This window comes from Canis lupus, chromosome 4 (assembly GCF_003254725.2).
Source record: "Canis lupus dingo isolate Sandy chromosome 4, ASM325472v2, whole genome shotgun sequence".
Classification (NCBI taxonomy): domain Eukaryota; kingdom Metazoa; phylum Chordata; class Mammalia; order Carnivora; family Canidae; genus Canis; species Canis lupus.
Genome location: NC_064246.1, coordinates 45,117,437 through 45,140,870, shown reverse-complemented (window position 1 = coordinate 45,140,870; position 23,434 = coordinate 45,117,437). Strand labels below are relative to the sequence as shown.

Sequence of the window (23,434 nt, the reverse complement as noted above, 5' to 3'; positions counted from 1 at the left end):
AAACAATAAATTGAAATGTAAAAATATTTTGTTAAGAGATTATAGATTTTTATTTTTACAGCTTGTCACCTCACATTATTTGGTTAAGTGTCCAATTCTTGATTTGATCTTGATCTCAGGGTTGTGAGTTCAAGCCCCATGTTGGGCTATGCTGGGTATGGGGCCTACTTTATTTTTTTTTTAAAGATTTTATTTATTTATTCATGAGAGAGAGAGAGAGAGAGAGGCAGAGACACAGGCAGGGGGAGAAGCAGGCCCCACGCAGGGAGCCTGATATAGGACTCCATCCTGGGACTCCAGGACCACGCCCTGGGTCAAAGGCAGGTGCTAAATTGCTGAGCCACCCATGGATCCCCTGGAGCCTACTTAAAAAAAAAATCAGTCACAGTAAGTTTTCTGGAGAAAGACTGAAATCATCCCAAATGTTCCAGAAAATCTAAAAGTCCATGAGAATTTTAATTAGGGAACATAAAACAAAGCTATGTGCTTTTTCTCACCCCTAAAAAGTTTGGAGATATCAAATGACTATCTAAAACTATCCCTTTGCAAATCTTCCCAAAAGAAAAGACAATTGAAAGGTCATGTTAAGCAACATCACAAATTGTCCAATCTCTATTTGTGGTAATATAGAAATAAGTCCTCATTATATTCCTAACTATATATTATGATATTACACTTGAGGTTGTAAGTAGTTATTAGCCATATGACCCTTTTGGATTGTGGGAATATAGACCAGTGGCTCTTAACCAAGAATCATTTGCCTTATAGGAAACATTTGGCAGTTTTTGGTTGTCATGACTAGGGATTGTTGCTGGAATCTAGTAGGTAGAGACCAGGGATGTGCCAAAATGTTACAATGCATGTCCTTCCCTACCACCACCAAAAAATGATCCAAAATGTCAGCAGGGCTGAGGTTGAAATTCTGACATATACCATATGTGAAGCTTCTTTGGTGTCTCTGAGATGTATTATCATAGCTTAAAGAAAACTGTTTAATATTTTAACTTACAATGTAACCAAGTAGGACAGTTCATGAATAAAGCACTCTGTGACACTCAAATGGAAGATAGGAATGTAAAGCTCATGTTACTCATATTCTCTGTCAGTAAGCATGTTTCCCTTGCTTATAAGACCAACTCTATTTGAAGTTGTTAATATGGCATTTAGCATTTTCCCTGGGAAACTGCTTTTATAAAATCCAGGCTGAAGTTAAAATATCAGGAAAAATGCAACAAATACATTGGCCTAGTATTCCACTTGGAAGTGATGCCCTGTGTGGTCCACTTCTGTCTTTCTGCTCACGAAAGTGAATTTCACCTAAATGTAGGACCACATTTAAATGCTTAAAGCAAGGCTGATATTCAGCAACAGGTGCACCAGGTACCATCACATCCACAACAGTTGGAAAAATAGCTCTGTTACAAACTCTGCAGGGACCCAGGAGCTGTCCCTGGTGGTCCAAATTATTTCTTAGGCCACTTCTTACCTCTATGCATGCAGTCCCACAAAAAAAAAAAAAAAAAGGTTAACTCACAGCATAGCAGGTAGCCCCAGACACAGCTTCCAGGGCCTGCAATAATTCCAGTTGGTTGGGGGTCCAAGCTATACCTGCTATTAAGTAGTTATCAGCCTAGATAACGTAAATGGTGAAGTGGTCTAGGTGTAAGATGTTATGGGGATGATGACATTGAGCCTTACTGAAGAGTAAACACTCAGGAGTGGTGGGGACAGTGGGGCACTGGATAGCACATGCCACTGTAAATATGAGCAGCCCCTACTCAGATTCAGCAGATGGTTGCCATGTGGGAATGCAGGTCCAGAGTTGCCAGCTTTTTCAAGAGAAGCAGTGAAATCTAATGATTTTTAAACATTGACAATTAATTCAAATGTAAAACACTATTCAGCCCCCACTGCAGCCTATATAATCCCTTCTGGGGATAACCCGTGGGCCAGCAGTTTGCAAATTCTGCTTTAAAAGGATGGGGAGAGGAATGTCTTGATTCTCAGTTCCAACACGAAATTATTTCTTAGACTACTGGCCTCCTCTCCTGCCACTAAAAAGGATTTCTCTGAAACACCATTCCAGGTGAATTCAAACTGCAGCTGGTATTTGAGACAACAATGGGCCTGCCTCTTAAGGAGCCAGACAATTGACACTTTTGGTTGTGCCTTTTAAGGCATAAAGCTCCTATCTCCACGTGACCAAAGACAGAGAGGCTCCATGTACTCATATGTTGAGATTGCGAGAAAACATTTCCTATAGATGGCTTAAATATGAGCTTCATGTTATGCTCAGATAGGTATGAAATTCAGGGACTATATTTATGATTTTACCTAAGGAAATATATCAAGTAAAAAACAGATGCTAAATACTCTTTTCTGTGTAGATGCTCCTAATGAAAATGCCTCATGAAACAACTTAAAATGAACCTGTCTAAAAGTGACACATTTACTTAATGTTAAAGTCTGGAAAAGAAATGATTGCATAATTCTGTTCCAAAACAATTGATCCTCTAAAGTGCCTCGCTCTTTTGCTTTTATTGATAGTCATTTTTTTTAATATTGAGGGACATTTGGATCACTTAAGCAAGTATTTACAGTCCCATTTCCAATTTTAGGGTCTTTATCCCAGAGTACTAATTTATATAATGACAGAACTGAGGATAAACATTTCAGTGAATATAAAGAGCATCAGGTTTTCAGCTGGGGGCCAAAATGTGGAATCTCCATATGAAGATGAGCCTGTGAGGGAACAGGAAGAATGTGGCAGGTAGGAAATGAAAAATTTCCTGTAGTCAGGTATGAAATTCCAATAAAAGTGTTAGAAGAATAGAGAGGGTTCAAACAAGCAAGGGCCGTTCAGTTCACAGCAACAATCATATCACGGATAGTTACTCCTGGAATTTCTTTAGAAGAAATAAACCTCCACCTCTTTCCTGCAATAGCAGAGGACATTTAGGCCTAGAAAGGTGATGTGAGATGAAACCTATGGAGGAGTGTGTATGCTCACATGTTATTTGTTGATAATTCTGTTCTTATGATCAGGGAAGAAGAAGCTACACCCATCTTTTCATTTTACTTCCTGGCTGAAGCTCTCAAAGTCACAGAGCTAGTTTTCTGATGACTATTCTGTTTACTGTATTTCCCTCTGCCACCATCCCTGCTACCATATTTCTTGGGGTCATATCATTTGATAGAAGTAAGAAAATGTAAGATAAAACCCATAGAGGGGCGTATATGCACGCATCTATTTGTTAATAATTCTGTTCATATGTTTAAGTAAGAGGAGGCTACACCTAGGGAATATAGTGAAATTTTAGTATTCTAATCGTTCTCAACCCTCTTTTATGCTGCCTAAGTCAAGATTGGTTAATATTCACAATAACCTATACTGGTTCTGATGAACTCAAAGTTTTTAAGAGGAAGGAAGGAACACATACTGAAGGCCTATTATGTGCCGTCTCTTAACATACATTATGTAATTGTAACCTCACAAAGCCTGAGTCTGAGACTCAGAAAAATAAAGTTGCTTTCATAAAGCCATGCTGTTGATCACTGACAAAAGCTGGAAGTATGTTGTAGAGGATATAGCATGCCACCATAGCTCACTGCTTTGGTTTGAACCATAGGCTCCAACATTCCCAGGATGGAAGCCGTTGGGTTACTTATTTGAATCTCATAGTGGGAGTCTCCTCATCTGTAAAACAGGAATAAAAATAGTTCTCACATCATTAGAAAAGCGGTAATGAAAACTCATAGTAGTAATTGTTAAGGTTTTTTAAAAGAGCCAGTAAAAAATTCGTGGAAAACACTTAGCTCATGTGTGGCCCCATAGTAAATGTTCAGGAAATATTAGCTGTATTATTATTGTTACCATTACTCCTGGGGCTCCTGGGTGTGTGTGCATTTCCAACTAGAGCACACATTTTTTTCTATACTCCTAATCATAGTTTACCACCTTGCATGTTATACTGTTATGTTAAAATTGTGTAATGAAGATTTCCATTTTTCAAGTATCTACAGGCATTTTAGCAATAATTTATCTTCATAATGGGTTTCTAAATGAAGAAAGTGTTAACAAAGCTCAGCTGAAAATTAGGCTGGATGATTGAACCCAGAATACCTGAATACCCCCTACCCTTTTACTAATCATGTACACCTTGACCACTTTCCTAATGTGATGCATGCAGATTAAGTCTTTTGTTTATTGATTGGCCAAATATATGCAGGGCGAATGTATGCTACTTCATCCTTGGCTCTTCCGAGGGAGACTGTTACCATAGTAACCAAGGCATCCTTTGACTCCTATTTCTACACAGAGTTATAGAAATGCTTCTTAAAAAATACTTACGACAATATTTAATGTCGAATCTAAAGTAATTTTTCTCATTGTTTGGGGAGCAAAATTGATTTTCTCTGGGCAAAGTTTGTTTGGCTGCCCAAATGTACTGTTTATAGTAATATGTTCCACCAAATTTCTTTAAAAGCCAGTTAAACATATTTTGTCTTAACTTCTAATCTAATTTCATCATTTGGAAGTGCCTCTTGCTGCACTGTGCCTATTTTGATTTGGAAATAGTACACATTCCATCTTTGCTATGTCAGGGTAAGGTGGAAGGGAACAGAATGAATCATTTGATTTCTTATATCAAAGAACAGTATGTGTGGCATGTGGAAAATACCACATGCTTGGGTATGTTCAGGAGTCTGTGGCTTATTTTAAAGCCGAAATTTTCAGGTGGCAGCTGGTGCCTGGTTTATGATTCCAGGGGTTCAAAACCCATTCTTCCCTGAGGCATCTGCTTCATTTTTTTTCAAAACTAAAAAAAAACCCAAAAAGCAAAAAAACTTGTTCTCATTATAAAAACAATACATAATCGTTTCAGAAGATTCAGAAAATATAGATATAGGCCTCAAAGAAAGAGGCCCAGAATCCTACTGTCTAGAGAAACTGCTGTTAACTATCTAGGTTTATCCTTCTGGAGTCTTATGTATTTATACATATATTTAATTTCAAAAAAACAAGACTATAACTGTTTATTACTCTGGAACCTGCTTTTTATATAACCATGTATTAGTATTCTGACATATTATAAGATCACTTCTAAGCATCGTGTTTAACGGTATAACTTATAATGTGTAGTAAGATCTTGGTAAATTGAATTAATACTCATTTGTTGGATTTTTAAGTAGTATCCAATGAATTTGATATCAGCTCATCCTCTGTGACTCTGAGCCATTCAAATGCTGGACCCTAGTTTCAGTTTCCTACGATTTTGGGAGGAATTTTAGCTTCTCTGTGTTATTCATTCCACAAACATTTATTAGGAATAAATTATATTCTAGTATTATGCTATCTTTTGTGAATTATATCACTTACCCATACCCTACATCTGACCCCATCATGTGCTAACATGTACACAAGCATTTAAGTTATAGGATGTTGGAAAGTAGCATAGGCTTTCACTTCTGATAATCAGGGGTCTGAATTCCAAGTCTCCTAGTTAATAGTTCATTTATATTTCTGACTCAATTTTCTCATCTTTAAAGTGGTAAAAATGAAAGTTATTTCAAGGTTTTTGTTGTTGTTTTTGCAGGATTCAGTAGCTTCATATATAGAAAGTGCTAGGCACAATGCCTAGCATACATTAAGACAGTGGCAATGGTGGTGCCAATGGCAATGGGAAAGCATAGAAAAGGGAGCCACTCATCCTTCTGAGGGGGTTCAGGAAGGCATCCAACTTCTAGTTCTTTGCTTAATAGACTAAGCAGAGAGCTGCAGGTTTAAAACTCCATGTCTAAGTGCCAGCTCTCCATGACTCACGGCCTGACCTTGGGTTAACCACTTAATCTCTCTCTGCCTTGGTTTTCCTCTTCATAATATGAGCATAATAACTCTTACCCACCTCACTAGGGCAAGGATGATTAATCAGTGTTTATAAAACTCAATAAATCCTTTGGGTATGAAGTGTAGTGAGATTGGAAAGCATTATTACTATTAGCTACTTTCTTAATATCTAAACCAGCATGCCAGGATGGAATACCACAGTTATACCCTCATCCTACATCATTGTCAAGAATCTCAATTCCTTTAGCCCTGCCCCTGCAGATACCAGTTTTTCTACTACATCTAATGCTTACTGTTCAACAAGGAGCAATCAATTTCCTGCTTATACCCAAGTGTCTATAGCCACCCACACCCGTAAGCAATGTTTGTTCCTTTAACAAATATTTATCGAATGGTTGGAAGGTACTGTTCTGGATACTAGAGATATGAGGATGCATAAAAATCAATATGACACTTACCGTCAAGGTATTTAGTACCTGGTGATGGACCCAGATTGGTAGCCAGCAGTCCTGTTACAGCCAAAGTGCTCTGCCAGAAGAAATACAGGGCCCTAGGGATATACAATATGCATGTGCGCAGTCAGCAAAATCTTTCTGCTAGAAGTGATCTGGACATCAAAACTGAGAGGAGAGGCCACCTTATAGCCAGAGAAATAGAGGGGAAAGAGGAGAGAAAAAGGAAAGAATGTTTTAGGAAGAAGGCAAATTATTATTAGTGACCCACAGTGAGAGTGAGCAAGATCTGTTAAGGAAATTGAAAGAACTTTCAGAGTATTGAAGCTAAAGAAAGGTGAAATATTGTATAAAAGGATATATCTGACACCATCTAATCCCATCTTTGGATCAGGCTAGCTTCTTAACTGACCATTATTGTTTTTCATTTAATGCACTTCACAGCCTGGGATGCTGACTCCAACTCCAGCCTAAACATCTAAAGTGATTGCTTCCTTAACTCTTGAACTTCAGTCTCCTGGTCCTTTAACCTCTTGTGAGTTTCCTAGTATCGATACTATGAATATTATTAGTAATAGTAGTAGTAGTATCTTGTCTGACTATTTGCTATTGCCCAATCCCGGCCCGACTTTCCCTGAAGCTATTGCTTATTCTTTTAGTAGAGCTGTCAACCTCAGGGATGACATTGGTGTAAAGCAAGAGCCCAGTTTTTAAAAATTGTGACTTTGTGCACATAAATGAAAGGACTAAATAAGAGAGCGAAGCGTATCTGAGAAGAGTTAATTTGAACATTACTACGGTATTCCTATGGTTAACTCTGAAAGGAATATGCATGATTTAGAGTCCTCCTGTGCAGTGCGTATTATACATTAATTTTGCAAGCATACAATAGAAAGTCCTTGAAAATAGCACCAGTATGTTTGTATATCAAAACGTAAATGACATAATGAAAATCTTAGACATGAGGTGAGAATTACATTGAAACAACTAGACCCCCAAAAAGAGAGAAAAAACTTGTCAGTAATAAAAACATGGTATAAAACTTTAATCAGCATCAGAGTTAATCACCTCATTTGGTAACTGGCAGTTCAATGAAGTTTCTGTTTTAAAATCATGGGCAAAGCAGACTGCCAGGTTTTATTTGTCATCTGATATAAGTTGAGCTATAGTCCGAGATGGTGGAAAACCTTTTTTGTTGGGTTTTACCTCTTTAATCTCAAATGAAAACTGGCACTCCATCTGGATAATGTCCAATGTGACACATTTTGGGAGCCATCAACTACCTAGCCTTACAAATCAAGAACACTGATTAAATAATCAAGATTTCTGAAAAGCCTTGAGGGAGCGATACGTTTTTTGCATCAGTAATTGCCATTCTGTTTGTAGCGCAAGATGTTTTTGAGCTCTGGATAAGAACTTGTGTTTGACATACTGGCATTGAATATCTTACTTGTGGATTAGCAGGAGTTTGACATTCTTAGAAGTAATGTGATAACAAATAGGTAAATTGTGAGATTTAAAAATGTCTTAAACTAATGAAATTTGTCACTAAGAAAATGGAACAAGGTAATTGGTTATATATTTTTGAGGGATGAAATAAAGATAATGATAGTTTGCCAAGCATCCATTTAATAAAAGCTGTGATTGTTCACCTTGGTGGTATGTAATATACAACATGTATTATCTACATAATTATAATCCTCCATACATAAACTTAAAATAAAATTGTAAAAATTCTGTTTGCGACACATGGTCAAACATGCCTTTATGGTGATTTAAAATAGCCACTACTCAAATTAGTAAGACATTGATTAGAATAATAACTGATTTCCCAGAATTGCATGCATGAAGAAGCAATTCTTTCATCTAGAGGTGTCAAAATCAGTCCAGAAAATATCAATGAACACTATTAATATAATGTTCAGCTTTGGCCCTAGGCAAAATTGTCAATTTGGTAAAGTTATTCTTTGCCATTTCTCAACATCCTTTTGAAGGATTTTTTTTATGTTGGTATTCAATCATTTATTCATTCAATAATTTTTTATTGAGAGCTTACTAGATGGCAGGCACAATCATCAGTGCTAGAGGTATATAGTGAAAAAGGCAGCTAATCACCTTATTTATATAGAGCTTACAATGTAGAAATTAGAATGCAGTCAGACAATAAAAAACTAAGTTAATGAACTTTGGATTATAATAAATAACAATGACAATGATATTATATATAATTAATAAAATAGAATGGTATGTTAGAAATCTTAAGTACCTTAAGCCTACCTTAAGTAAAGTGGTGAGGAAAGATCTCTCTAACGAGCTGACACCTTTGAGCCAACCATGGGAAAATGTTGGGCTGCACCATTACAAACTGAAGGATTCTGGCAAATGCGGAAACACCAAGGACATGAAACTGAGAGCGGGACATACTTGGACTTTGATAGACAGAAAGAAGATCTGTGTGACTGGAATGCAATGAACAAAGAGAAAATAGTGTAAGGCAAGAAAGCCAGACAGGGGTTTCTTGCTTATGTAGATTCTAAAAACTTAATAGAAACTCTTCTCAGTCTGATGGGAACCCATTTAGTAGCTATCCTCTTCTTTTCTTCTCTCTTAGAACTATTTTTTTTTAAAGATTGTATTTATTTATTCATGAGAGATACAGAGATACAGGCAGACATAGGCAGAGGGAGAAGCAGGCTCCCTGCGGGGAGACCGATGTGGGACTCCATCCCAGGACCCCGGGATCACCACCTGAAGGCAGCTGCTCAACCACTGAGCCACCCAGGTGTCCCTCTCTTAGAACTTCTGTTCCCAAGTTTTTTCTTTTTTTAGAATCTTCTACTATTGTAGCTCTCATGATAGTTTCTTTGCTCAAGATCTCTTATATCTCTCTTAATAAAATGTACCTTTCAACTTCCTACTCTTTCAGGTCTTGCCAGGTAATTTATAAACTAATCTGATAAATCAGTATGAATTAGAGCATTCGTAGTAAATGTGGCTTAAAATGATACCCCTCTAAGATAGCATTTTTTCTTTAAAACAGCCTGTATTATCTAGACTTCAAGGAGTAAAGACTTTGGAAATTATAGCTATTTACTAGAGAGAAAAAAAAAAAAAAACGTTTAAGCAACTGCTTTTCTTCCTCATATGCAAAGGAATATCCTTATCATATGAAATCTTTAGATGAGTAAGAATTCTATCATCCTTGGTTTTATAATCATTATGATTTGTTAATCCTCTTTTGTGTGCCAGGCACTATATTATATATTTTATATACATATTTTTACTTAATTTTCACTACCAGTCCTATACATTCCCACTTTATAGATGAAGAAAGTAAGCTCAAAGACTTATCTACCTTGTTCTATATTGTAGACTCAAATGAGAGCAAGGTCTAGAAAAATAAAAGGCAATCAATAACTGTTTTCTAGGATAAATGTATGATTGATTAAAAATAAAACAATAAAATAAATAAAATAATAATGGCCACTCAACCTGGAAAAGTTAGTGTGTCAGTCAAGCTGAATTCAGCCCTTACAGACTTGAAGCCCACTCTATATAACAAAGCCTTCCTCATTTAGTATGTAATGGGTTTAGCTTTCTAATCTAAAGCTCAAAGAAGAGTTCATTCAAAGGCAAGATACACATCCAGTGAGGCAGAGTCTTCAGTTAGTTAGAAGATCCCCTCCCCTTCTATTTTCTAGTTCTGAGGAGCAATTTGTTGTATCTCCTGGGAAAAATCAGCTTGTTTAGATAACTGAAGTCTGATAATTTTGTTACTTTGATAAGAGCAAAACTTGCCCAAAGGTGTTTTCCAGGAACACACATTCACACATGTGTACAATCTCATATATATATGAGATATATATATATATATATATATATATATATATATATATATATATTACACTGCAAATGGGAAAATGCCATTTGGAATATAAAAGCATTCAGGCTTCACCTCCAGTCAGTACCTATAACCAAGTAAGCTTGTTTTTGGGTGATGTTCAATATCTTAGCAGTTACAAAGAAAATACCCCTGTGGTGTCTAAGAATGTGATAAGAGTTATCTTCAAGGAATACAATTTTGTTCTTTGATTTTAGCAAGATCTACACATCTCTGTCAGAAGCTGAACAAGTGCCAGAGTCTTTAAAATAGAAACAAACAAGTATGTGGCTCTGATTCATTCTTTTCAGGAATAATACTGAACTCTTGGATAGGTACTCTTCTGAAGTTATGATGCTTCTATTTGTATTATAAACTTGAACTTAAGGATGTTAGAGATTTCTCAAAATAATACTCTTGCAAAACATCCATTCCAAGGATTACCATGTGGGAAGAAAATGTTCCCTGATTATATATGTTTAGGAAATAAAGTGAATTATCTGATCTCTTAGAAATTCACAAAGATCATTATTGAGGAATCAAACAATTCCTAAAAAGACAAATAACAACAATGATCTATATAACTGTGTTTGCCCAGTATATCTTAAACTAACTTAGCAACTATAATTTAATAATTTAATTTAAGGTACCTAAAAAGTCCATGTAATTAGTTGAGTGTAGAATATCCTTTGAGAAATGCCAACTAAGGAACTTTAAGTGGTTCATGATATGTAGAAAAGTAAAGTTCTCATGTGTAGGTAAAGCTTTCATAACCTCTAATTTCTTATGGGGTAATTTATAAGATTTTACAGGAGAAACATCTTTGGGGTAATATAGGCTATTTATATATGGTGATATTGCTTCTGACTTCTTAACCGTACATGGCAAATCATGGCAGATGGGAATACAGGCTGTTGGGTTAAGTCCTAACCCTGCCACTTAGCAACTTATATGACTTTGTATGACTCACTTAAATTCTATGAACCTGACCTATAAATAGTACTTAGCTCAAAAGAAATTATGGAGATAATATACACAAAGAGCTTAGCATTATGCTGGGCAAATAGTAAGTGCTCAATAAGAGGCAACTATTTCACTTTTTTTCCCCTGATGCTTCTTATGGGTTTGTGCAGAACCATTCACTACTCTCTTATGCAGCCCTCTTCTTGTCAGGGCATGCATTTGTAAGAAGGCCAAGTGGGTATTAACTATCTCATATATAGACCTCATTAGTGCAATTCACAAACCAAGACCAAAGTTTTATGGATACAAAATGCAAAATTATTTCTTGCAGTGTTACCCACATTCTTCTTTAGCTATAATATTCATTTAAGTGGCACTTTAAAAAGCTATTAGCACAAAAGTCATTCACATCAAAACTAGTCTTAGCATTAAAAATCAGTTTTCTATAAAAAATCTGTGAATATCCCTTATACTGTTACTAAGCCTGTACAGGGATGTCTCCTTAAAAAACCAAAATGAGTATCAGAGAGTAACCTCCCAAAGAAATTTATAGTATGACATGATGGACTCATGTTTACCCTAAGTAAGGCCAACAATTGCCAAACAGACATTTGTGTTTCACAGATTTACAGATTATTGCTAGAACTATAAACAAATGTTTCAAGTTATCCATAAGAAATTTGCGGCTCACACATCTGTAACCTACATTCATAAGGGAAAAATCCCATTGCAGATTGATTGACTGATTTTTTTTTTAAAGATTTTATTTACTTATGAGAAACACACACATAGACAGGCAGAGACATAGGCAGAGGGAGAAGTAAGCTCCATGCAGGGAGCCCGATGTGGGACTCAATCCCGGGACTCTGGGATCACGCCCTGAGCCAAAGGCAGACACTCAACCGCTGAGCCACCCGGGCATCCTCCCATTGCAGATTTATAAAAAGATTTTGCTACCTATAGACTTGAGTTAATAATGACTTAAGTAGGATTTCCATACTATACTGTTGGGTTTATTGTTTATTTTGGAGGCAGAACATGACAACATTGCTTAATAATTTAAAATAACTATATATTATTAATCTTGTTATTCCTCTGCTACAATCCTAAGGTGTCCTATCTCATTCAGAATAAACGTAGAAGTCCTCAAAATGGGCTGTAAGGACCTCTGATGTCACCGCTCCTCTCCACTTGCTCATTCTGCCACAGCTACACAATCCTTCTTGCTGTTCCTGGCATGCTCCTGCCCTCAGGCCTTTGTATTTTCTGTTTCTTCTTTTCCTCAAATTCTCTTCCTACATACATTCACAACTGTTCCTTTAGTTCCTTCAGGTCTCAGATCAAGTGTCACTTTAGTACTCTACACAGACTAATACTGCTTTCCTCAAAATTTCCTCATATCCATCCCTGCTTTATATTTCTCCACAGTACTTAATACTGTCTGACATAGTCAGTAATACATGCTCATGAGAACCAATAATTTAATTTTCAAAAATTTTGTTAGTATCATTAATTGTTAAAACATTGTTAAAATTGTGGCACTTGGGTGGCTCAGTCAGTTAAGTCTGACTCTTGGTTTTGGCTCAGGCAGCTCAGGTCATAATCTCATGGGTCAGGAGATCGAGCCCTGTGTTGGGGTACTTGCTCAGTGGAGAGTCTGCTTGAAGATTGTCTCGCTCTGCCCCTCCCCCACTTGTGTTTCTGGATGTATGTGTGCATACAAGCTCTCCCTTTTTCTCAAATAAGTAAATAAATCTTGAAAACAAAAAGAAAAACCATTGTTGGGGTACCTGGATGGCTCAGTTGGTTAAGTATCTGCCTTCGGCTCAAGTCCTGATTACAGGGTCCTGGGATCAAGCCCTTGTTGGGCTCCCTATTCAGCAGGGAGTCTATCTGAAGATTCTCTCTGTCTACCCCTCCTATGACTTATCCTTATACATGCATTTTCTCTCTCTTACTTTCTCTCTCTCTCTCAAATAAACAAACAAATAAATAAATCTTTAAAAAGTTGTTAAACATTGGAATTGTTTTAACAATTATTAAAACATTGGAAGCTTAAAACTGACTATGAGAGGAATATTTACACCATGGAAATTGGCAAAATGCTACCAATCAGAATTTTTATTTTTTAGAGAGCTGTTTTACCAGAATACCATAAGATATAATTATTACATTTAATTGTTTTATTTTTTATACAATTTTTAAAGATTTTGTTAATTTTTTTCATGAGAGACACAGAGAGAGAGGCAGAGACACAGGCAGAGGGAGAAGCAGGCTCTCTGTGGAGCCTGATGTGGGTCTCCATCCCAGGACCCTGGGACCCCAGGACCTTGAGCCGAAGGCAGATGCTCAACCTTTGAGCCACTCAGGCATCCATTTTACTTGTTTATTTTTTTTAAGATTTTTTTTTAATTTATTTATTCATGAAAGACACAGAGAAAGAGAGAGTCAGAGACACAGGCAGAGGGAGAAGCAGGCTCCATATAGGGGGCCTGATGTGGGACTCAATCATGGGACTTGATCCCAGGTCTCCAGGATCACACCCCAGGCTGAAGGTGGCACTAAACCACTGAGCCACCCGGGCTGCCCACATTTACTTGTTTTAATATCACTGTCATCCACTGCTAGTGGATAAGTTTAATGAGAGCAGGGAGCTTGTTTTGCTCACCACTATATCTAGTGTCCTGCAGTGTCGGATACAAAATAGGTGATTAATAAGTACATGTTAAATGAATGATTAGTGAGAATGGGTTTTTATGGCCTTTAATGCTTGTGAAGAATGAGATTGATCCTTTTATCCATTCACTAATTTAAACATTTATTAAATATTTTTGAGAGCCCCTGTGCTGGGCTGTTTTAGGACTTGGAGACATTTTAATGAATAATAGAGAAATAATTCCTGCCTCCATGGAACTTACATTATAGTGGGAGGGAGAAAACCAAACAAGAAATAATAAAAATAATAAATTCAGATATTGATGTTTGTTAGAAAAAAATAAGTTCAAATATTGGTAATTATTAGTAAACCAACCAAACAAAAAAATGCAGAACAAGGTAATAGGGGTAGAGTGAAACGGGAAAAGGGGTTGATTTTTTAAATAGAGAATTCAAGTGAAGCATGTGTTAAAGGTATATTTGAACTGGGATATGAATGATGCAGTTAAGCCAGCTAAACTTAGATCTAAGGAAAGAACATTCCAAGCAGAGGCCACAACACAGGGCAAGGTCCCTGAAGTATGGATGAGCTTGGTGAACCTGAAGAACAGAATGAGGGCTGCTAACCTTGAAATATACTGGGTTAGGGAGAGAATGGCAGTGGACGAGGTCAGAAAGGCAGGCAAGGGTGGATCACTTGGGGCCTTATGGGCCATAGGAAACCATTAGAAAGTGACATGATCTGATTTAAAGTTTACAAAGATCAGCCTGGCAATGGACGATGCTAAGAGAGCAATTAGAGGCTCCTGCAGTGGTTCAATATATATGCAGTAAAAATATAAAATATATGTGAATAGAATGGACTTTATGGGTTTTAGAGGGGAGTTTAAGCATCTTCCACAAGCATGAAATCTTTGGCTTTACAGACTATTAAATAAGAGATAAAAAGATAGAATATTTTGCAATTTTAATTTAAAGGTAATAGAACCTTGATAACCAAAGAAAACAAGGAAAGTAAAAGGAGAAATTATAGCCTTCCTCAATTAAAATTCTATATGCAAAGAATGTTAGCATGTCAAATAAAGATAAGTGTAATAACTACTTTGTGACCAGAGAGGATTTCCTTCAATAATTCATGGATGGTTTAGCATTATAAAAACTATTATTGTAATTAAATATTCCAACAGGTTAAAGGAAGAAGGATTATATGATCATCTCAAAGGATACCGAATAAAATAATTTGACAAAATTAGACAACCATTCCTCATTAAAAAAAAAAAAAAAGGAAAAAGATCTGGGAAGTCTAAGAAGACATCCTTAATATGATGAAGATATCTACCAAAAACTTGCTGCCAACACTTTTTTTTTTTTTTTTTTTTTTTTTTTTTTTTTTTGCTGCCAACATCTTAATGATACAAGTTAGAAATATTCTTTTGTTTTTTACATTAGTTTTTTTTAATTGAGATATAATTGACATAAAACACTGTGTAAACCTAAGGCCCATAGAGTGTGATGATCTGCTATTTTATATGTTGCAATACGATTGCCACTGTAGCATTCACTAAAACCAAAATATTCATCTCAAAGTCAAGAAAAAGTCAACAGTGTCCTTTGTTCTCCTGTTAAACGTTGTATAGTGATTCTAACTAATGCAAAAAAAAAAAAAAAAAAAAAAAAAAACTTTTAATGTATATATGGAGTGGAAAGGGAAAAAAAAAGCAATACATTCATTATTCCTAAGAGAATCTAAAGGCAAATTATTAGAACCCAAATAATTGGGCTACACAAAATCTAATAATATCATATATATATATATATATATATATATATATATATATACTATATACTTACAACAAACAACTAGGGACATAACTCCAGAGAAGATATGATTTAAATCCATGAGTCACTTAGGAATAAATATTTAAAAAGATGACTTAAATTTTAATGAAAAAAATAAAGTATCCAAAATTCAGATGATAATCACAAATTTAATTATATTAAAATGTAAAACTTTTGTATTAAAATATATACCATGAACAAAATGAAGACAGAAGTCTCAGAGACAATTTTGCTACCCATGTAATTCTCAAAGGACTATAATCCCACTTATGTTAAGAACTCTTACAATAGTCAAAGACTATCATAGAGCCCAATCCTTGGTTCTATTCTTCTATTTTACACCCTTGCTGATTTTATCCAGCCTCATGTCATCTATGCTTTTGATAACTACTAGGCATCTCAAACAGTGATCCACCCTTAGCATTCCCATCTCAGTTGATACACCTCCATCTTTCCTGTGTCTCAAGACAAACTCTAGCCTGGAGAAGTTTCTGACTCCTCTTATCTTTCACATTTCACATCCAGTCCTTTATTTTTAAAGTATATCCAGAATCTAAGTACTTTTCATCCTGTACATTATTACCATCCTGGTTCAAGCCATCATCATCTTTTGCCAGTGTTACAACAATTGCCTCCTAACTGGTCTCTCTGCCTTGTATTCTTACACAGCAGCCAGGTGATCCTTTAAAACCTTAGAACAGATCACAGCTCTCAGAAGTCTTCAGTGGCTTATCTCCATTTCAGCTTCTTCCTCCCTTGCTCACTCTGGTCTAGCCACGCACCAGCCTCCTTTCTGCCCTTAAAACATGTAACAGTCATGCACCCACCTTACAGACTTTGACCTAGCTATTTCCTTTGTCTGAAGTGTTTTTCTTTCTTTCTTTCTTTCTTTCTTTCTTTCTTTCTTTCTTTCTTTCTTTCTTTCTTTCTTTCTTTCTTTCTTTTTTCTTTCTTTCTTTCTTTCTTTCTTTCTTTCTTTCTTTCTTTCTCTTTCTTTCTTTCTTTCTTTCTTTTCTTTCTTTCTTTCTTTTTCTTTTTCTTCCTTTCTTTCTTTCTTTCTTTCTTTCTTTCTTTCTTTCTTTCTTTCTTTTTTCTTTTCTCTCTTTCTTTCTTTCTCTCTTTCTTTTTTTTTTTTTCTGTGAGAAACCGTTTGACTAACTCCCTTGGCAATTTCAAGTCTGATCGAATTTCCCCTCAGGATTAAACTGACCACAATATTTCACACTACAACTTGCATAGTTCCTTTCACTGTGCACTGTTTTTATTTTCATTTTAGCTATCACCTTGCAATCCACTATATGTTTTACTAATTTTTCACATTCTTTATTTTTGCCTCTTCAGAAATGACAGCTCCACAAGGGCAGCCATTTTGTTTTGTTCATCGATGTTTCTCTAACACCTAAAAGAGTGCCTAGAATTAGTGGATGTTTACTAAGTTGTTGAATAAATTGAAATCAATAATGAAAAAAAAAAGTGGGCAGTCATATAAATAGATAATTCATTGAGTAGAACACTCACCTGAGCAATACACATAGGAAAAGCTGCTCTATGTCATAATAATCAATAAAATGAAAAACTAAACAAAGATAACATTTTGTTTTCACCTCACTGGCAAAACAAAGTAAGACTGATAATACAAAGTGTTGGTGAAGGTTTATGGAAACAAGCAGTGATACACTGTGTGATTTGAATGTAAATTTGGACAATTATTTTGAAGTTCAATTTAGTAATTGTGTATGAAATTATCCATATTCTTCAACCTGGCACCTTCACTTCTAACTGCATCCCCCAAATAAATTCTACCACACAAACAAGGAGATATTGGCAGCACTGCTCATACTGGTAGAAAAAGGAAAACAATATAAATCCTTCAGTGGGAAAAAGGTAAATAAATTGTGGCTTATCCATACAGTGTAGGTTCATACAGTTGTTAAATTTAATAAAACAGAACTACATGTATTAACACAAATTATTTTTAAAAACAATGTGGGGTGAAAACAAGTTGAAAAATGTAACCCTTTTTGAACTCTTTAAAGACACAAAAACCAATAGTACATATATTTTATATATTAGATATAATTATATTATTATAGATATATATAGATATATATATTATTATAGATATATATAAATTTTAGGCCATTTTCAATTTTTCTTTTTTGCCCTGACATAATAATACAAAATAAATTTTATTTTCAAACATGCTTTATTATGCACTCATGAGAGAATATCTCTAAAATATTTAGGTAGAAGGGAAATTTCTAGATCATAAGGATATACATCTTAAATTGAAATATGTGAGTTGCAGAATGACATGTACACTAAATGTCATTTTTGTAAATTTTTAAAATACAAACCAGGACAAATACTCTAAAGAAGGAGAGTTAGCTATTTATTACCTTTTTTATTATGTTTAAAATATTTTATAATAAAGAGATAAAACTAATATGTTTGCAAAATGATAAAATTCATTGTAGAAATGAGATAATACAATGAAAGAAGCAGATGAAAATAAAGTAAAATAACTTTTTATCCCAAAACTCTGAAATAAGAATTATTAGTATATTGGTATATATTTTCCATTATAAATGCACTCATGTAAATATAAAAAAAAACTTACACTTTATATCATGTTTTAAAACATACTTCTATTTCACTTAATGGTATATCATAAAAATCTTAAATTTCAGATTTGAGCTCTGATATGTAAAGGCTTTGGAAGTTATCATTCCTATCCTTAAGAAAAAGCTGACTAAATTAAAAACTGTTGTCTTTACTTGCATCCATTATTGAACTGATATTTCAAAGTAAACCACCACTGCAATACATAAAAAGAAAGGAAAAATCCAGAAAGGTATAACCACCATCTGCAACTGGAGCAGAAGCTGGATACTGGATCCATAAACTAGTAGAAACATTTACATGGTCATTATAACAAATTTTTGGAGGCTAAATATGGATGCACTTGACAGTGAGAAACTCCTGGGGGTTACAATCAGGGGCACTCCACACATTCATGAGCTTTACCTCCAGGAACTCCATCAGGTTTTCATGGTGAAGAGCCAAGAAGATTCCTTCATGGCTCTGGCAGGGGAACAGAAGAATATCCACTGTAATATATGCTCAATGCATTTTCCATGATGAAGGCCTACTATTCAGGGGAAATACTTCACCAGAACCTTGTCTAATATGGGGAAATAGCACTTCACCAAATCAAGCCCCTGAAGAGGTTGGATTAGGGATCTAAAGTTACTTTGTAAAGGTCACAGCCCAGGAACATATGACTACTAGAAGATTGAAATCTATTCATATGATTATAAAATGCTTCCTCTCTCCTATACCTCATTACCACATGAACAGGGCTCCAGTATAATAACAATGAATTAAAGCTGAAAGAGCTATAAGACACAGACTTTATCCGAGGAAGAGTTCTTAGATAAGTCCAAAGAGAACATGAGAATCAAAGATCAGGCCTCCAGAAAAACTTAAAGTCTCTTACCTACAGTTGTAATAAACATAAAGCACAGACCAGTTCCTATTCAGATTACTGTGAAACGTCACACAAAAAGCCTATTAACGTCAGTTCCAGTTACTTACAAGGTATGCTAAAAGGAAGGAAAAACATAGCCTGAAAAGACAAAGAAAACGTGAGAATAAAACTCAGACATAACAAAGACTTTGGCATTATCAGAGAATTCAAAATAACTATGGCCAATATATTAAGAGCTCTAAAGGAAAAAGTAGACAACATGCAAGAACAGATAGTCAATATAATAAGAGAGATGGAAACTCTAAAAAGTATCAAAAAGAAATACTAGAATTAAAAGATACTTTAACACAGATGAAGGATACCTTTGATTGTCTCATCAGTAGACTACACATGGTCAAGGAAAGAATCAGTAAATTTGAAGATAAATTAATAGAAATTTTCCAAATGGAAATGAGAAGAAAAAAAAAGAATGAAAAACTAAAACAGAATAGGAATCCAAGAACTGTTGGAAAACTTCAAAAGGAAATCATACATATAGTTGGAATACCAGAGAGAAGAGAGAATGGAACAGAAGAAATATTTGAAGAAATTATGGTTAATAATTTTCCAAAATCAATGAAAGACACCAAACTACCATGAAAGACACCAACTAAAGACACCAAGCTCAGATATCATGCAGAATGAGTACTCAAACATCTACATTTAGGCATATTATATTCAAATTTCAAAAAACCAAAGATAGAACAGTTTGTAAGATAATGGGGTGGGCATATCACTTATCTATGGAGGCTTCAGTGGACCTCTCACTAGAACCATGCAAAGAAGAAGACAATAGAGTGAAATATTTAAAGTACTGAAAGAAATAAACCACCAATCTGGTATTTTATATGCAGCAAAATTGTCCTTGAAAAGCAAAGGATAAATATTTTCTCAGACAAACAAAAATCTAGGGAATCCATCTCCAACAGACCTGCTCTGTAAGAAATGTTAAAAAATGATTTTGGGTTTTTTGTTTGTTAGCAGAAGGGAAATTTTAAAGATAAGAAATGTGGATCTACTAAAGAAAGGATAAGTGTTGGAATAAATTATGATAAAATATACACTTAAAAAAAATTTAATGGTGCTAAGTGAAAGAGGCCAGTCTGAAAAATCTACAAATTATATGATTCTAACTGTATGACATTCTGAAAAAGGTAAAACTAGAGCAATTCTATAAAAGTCACTGATTTCCAGGGATTCAAGGTGTGAGAGTTTGTTGAATAGGTAAAGCACAGGGGAATTTTTAGGATAGTAAAACTATTCTGTATGATATTACGTATTAATCAAAACCCCTAGAACTTTTCAGCACTAGGAGTGGCATGGATGCAAATTAAAAAAAAAAATCATTTAGGTGTTCAGGAGATTCCAAAGTAGAAATTAAAATGTGATAAAACAATTTAAGGGTATTACAAACCTATAAAATAATCTTACTGAAGCCTGTGGGAGAAAAGATGCTGACTAAATAACACTGGAATTGAGTCTGTAAGATTAAAATTAAAACAAAGTACTGTACTGTAGCTGGGAAATTTGAATCTCACAGGTTTATGACTTGATAATTTTGAAACTACTATCCATGAATCCTGGAATAGAACAATTAAATAAACAGATGGCAAATGATGGGAAGCAGGCTGGTCACTGTTGAAGTGGGAATTTACAGATAAGTAAAGGGAGATATCTAGAATGATCCAGATAGTAATGGTTTATAGTTGGAAACATTAATATGAACTCATTTAGGTTAATATAATTACAAATGGCTAAATATGGAAATGTTTATATATATGTAAATATATATTTATTTATTTATTCCAGTTAGTTAACTCATTTATTTCATTGTTTTATTAAGCTCAGAAGCAATAATATTTCAGTAGCAATAAGCACACCTAGTTTCCAGATCTTGGTTTCCAATACCATACTCCATTAAAAGGAATGAGGCCTCCTTGGAGGAAGGATTGATTCTAGGACTGGGTCAAAAAATGTGCAAGATGAGCTTGGAACACCTTGATGGTGTAAGACAGTAAGACAGTGCTAAAGACCAACCTGAAACCAAAAGCAAAACATAATCACAGTGGTATATTAAAGGAACATAAGAGTCAAATGTAATAACATTCAGTGGCTAAAACTGAGAATATCTGAGCAGTAAAATAAAATAAAGCATAAATTAGAATCTGACCTAAAGTATAAAATATCTGTAAGTCTAAGTTTATACTGATTCAAATAAATTATTGAATAAATAAATAAATGGGAAGAAGAGATAAATTTCTCATCCAGAATAATTATAAACAATTTATGCAGATATTCCACTCTCAAGGAGTTGGAATATAACTCCTCACCTCTAAAGTATGGACTCTGTATAGTGACTTCTATCTAAAGAATACATCTGGAAAGAAGGAAAAAAAAAAGAGCAATTTCATAGCGAAAAAATCTAACAAACCCTACTTCAGCCAGGTGATCATATTCAGTGTCACCTATGATAAGCTATCATTGATATGATCTGATTAAAATGGTACTTTACTGTATGGCTCCTCCCCCAAACCCATAACAGCAGCTTGTTCTTTGAAATTGGAGAAGGTCTTCCTGAGAAAATAACAACTGAGATATGCACTAAAGTCTGAGTCTACCTCCATAAATTGAATTCCTTTTGTAATGTTAGCATCTTATCTGTCCCTGTTTTACATGGATGAGACTTGCTTATCACAGTGACATAAATACAGTTCCTTTATGTGCTCCATGACAGGAGTGATTGGAAGCCAGGGGTCTGGTGGCATGGGAGGCATCAGGAAGCACCTATAAAACAGAAGGCAGTCATCAATAATATTCTTGAATCTACTTGCCTTCAGTAGGCTGGCCAACACTTCACTGCCCGCTTAGATGAAAATCTCCCTTATCTATGACCCAATTCTTGGTACCACAAAAATGCCTAATGAATCCTTAGTGGGGAAAATTGCTTAATATTTATTTTATTATTCTTACTCAGGTCTTAATTTTAAAAGGTAGAAAGTACAGTTTATAAAGTATAATTTATAAGGAAGCATCTTCAAGTCAGAGAGCACAGATGTCTATGTGTGCTTGTTGGAAGGAAGACAGGGAGGGAAGAAAGAATAGAAGAATGAAGCGATGGAAATGAGAGAGAAAGAGACAGGAAAGCAAGAGAGGGAGGAAGGAAAGAGAGGAGGAGGGAGAAGGGGAAAAAGTATAATGAAAAAGCAAAACAAAATAATTCCAATTTGTTTTAATAGGCTTATTATTATTATTTAGATATGGCAAGACTAATATATCCAGAAATGACTGCCACTGAAAAGATAGTTCATTCTACTTCACAGTTCCCATGGTTGAGCATACAGGCCACACCTGCAGGTGGTAGGTGGCACACAGGGGATTACTGGGTTCTATTACAGACAGAGGTAAGGGGTCTCTGGGCAAGCATCTTTACTGTGGTTTCCAGGGGGAAAGAATGACTCAGCAGTGTAAGCAGGCCTAGGATTGGCTAGCCTGAATAATTTCCATGAGTTCTAGGGCATAACGGTTGTCTATAGTTATCTGGTACCTGGCTCATGTATAGTGGCCAGGGCTGTGAGAGCCTGATAAGGGAGGTGGCTGGTGTATGGACTTAACTGCTCAAGAAGAAGAATTGACAGGACTCTAGCCAGGGCCTCAGCATTAGATTTATGCAACATTTTAAAAATATATATATACAGTGAATACTACCATACCCAAAGAAGCAATTCATATACTCCGTATTTTATTAGCAGGTGAAGAGGAGTAATCTCAATTTTGGCCACTAATTTTCAGATGATTGAACAAGCACAAAATCCAATCTAAAAATAGAGAATTTATTATATTTATTTATTTATTTATTTATTTATTTATTTATTTAGAGAATAAATTTATTTATTTATTTATTATAATTTATAATAAATTTATTATATCACTCTGCGTATTAAAAGAAGTGAAAGGAAGTTACAACATATCAATTAAAATATCTTTATTTTAAACATATATGAGGCAGGATTTATCTGCAAGAAAGGTGGAAAAACTGCTTACTATTAATTTTATTAATGTTTGTTTTAGCACTGTTCACAAATTTGAGGCAATCTATGCATTTTTATTCACCAGTAGCATTTTATAAATCATGGTCTGCTATTACTAATATCAAAGGAGGTTTTGTGTCAAGATTTAGGGTAGAGGAGGATGAATCTGTGTGCCCAGAAGTCTAACCTGTAGGTGATATAGAAAGTGTTGCTGGAAAGCCCAGTGATGTAAGCTAGCTT

General features: G+C 35.0%; 1 protein-coding gene across 1 annotated transcript in view; it reads left to right on the top strand.

The window, feature by feature from the left end:
• TENM2 (teneurin transmembrane protein 2) overlaps positions 1-23,434 on the top strand; it is a 1,512,848-nt gene that overhangs the window by 238,179 nt on the left and 1,251,235 nt on the right. Inside the window, exon 8 of the mRNA XM_049109164.1 lies at positions 6,745-6,835. The gene's annotated coding sequence lies outside the window, so the exon portion shown is untranslated. The remainder of the gene's footprint in view (positions 1-6,744; positions 6,836-23,434) is intronic.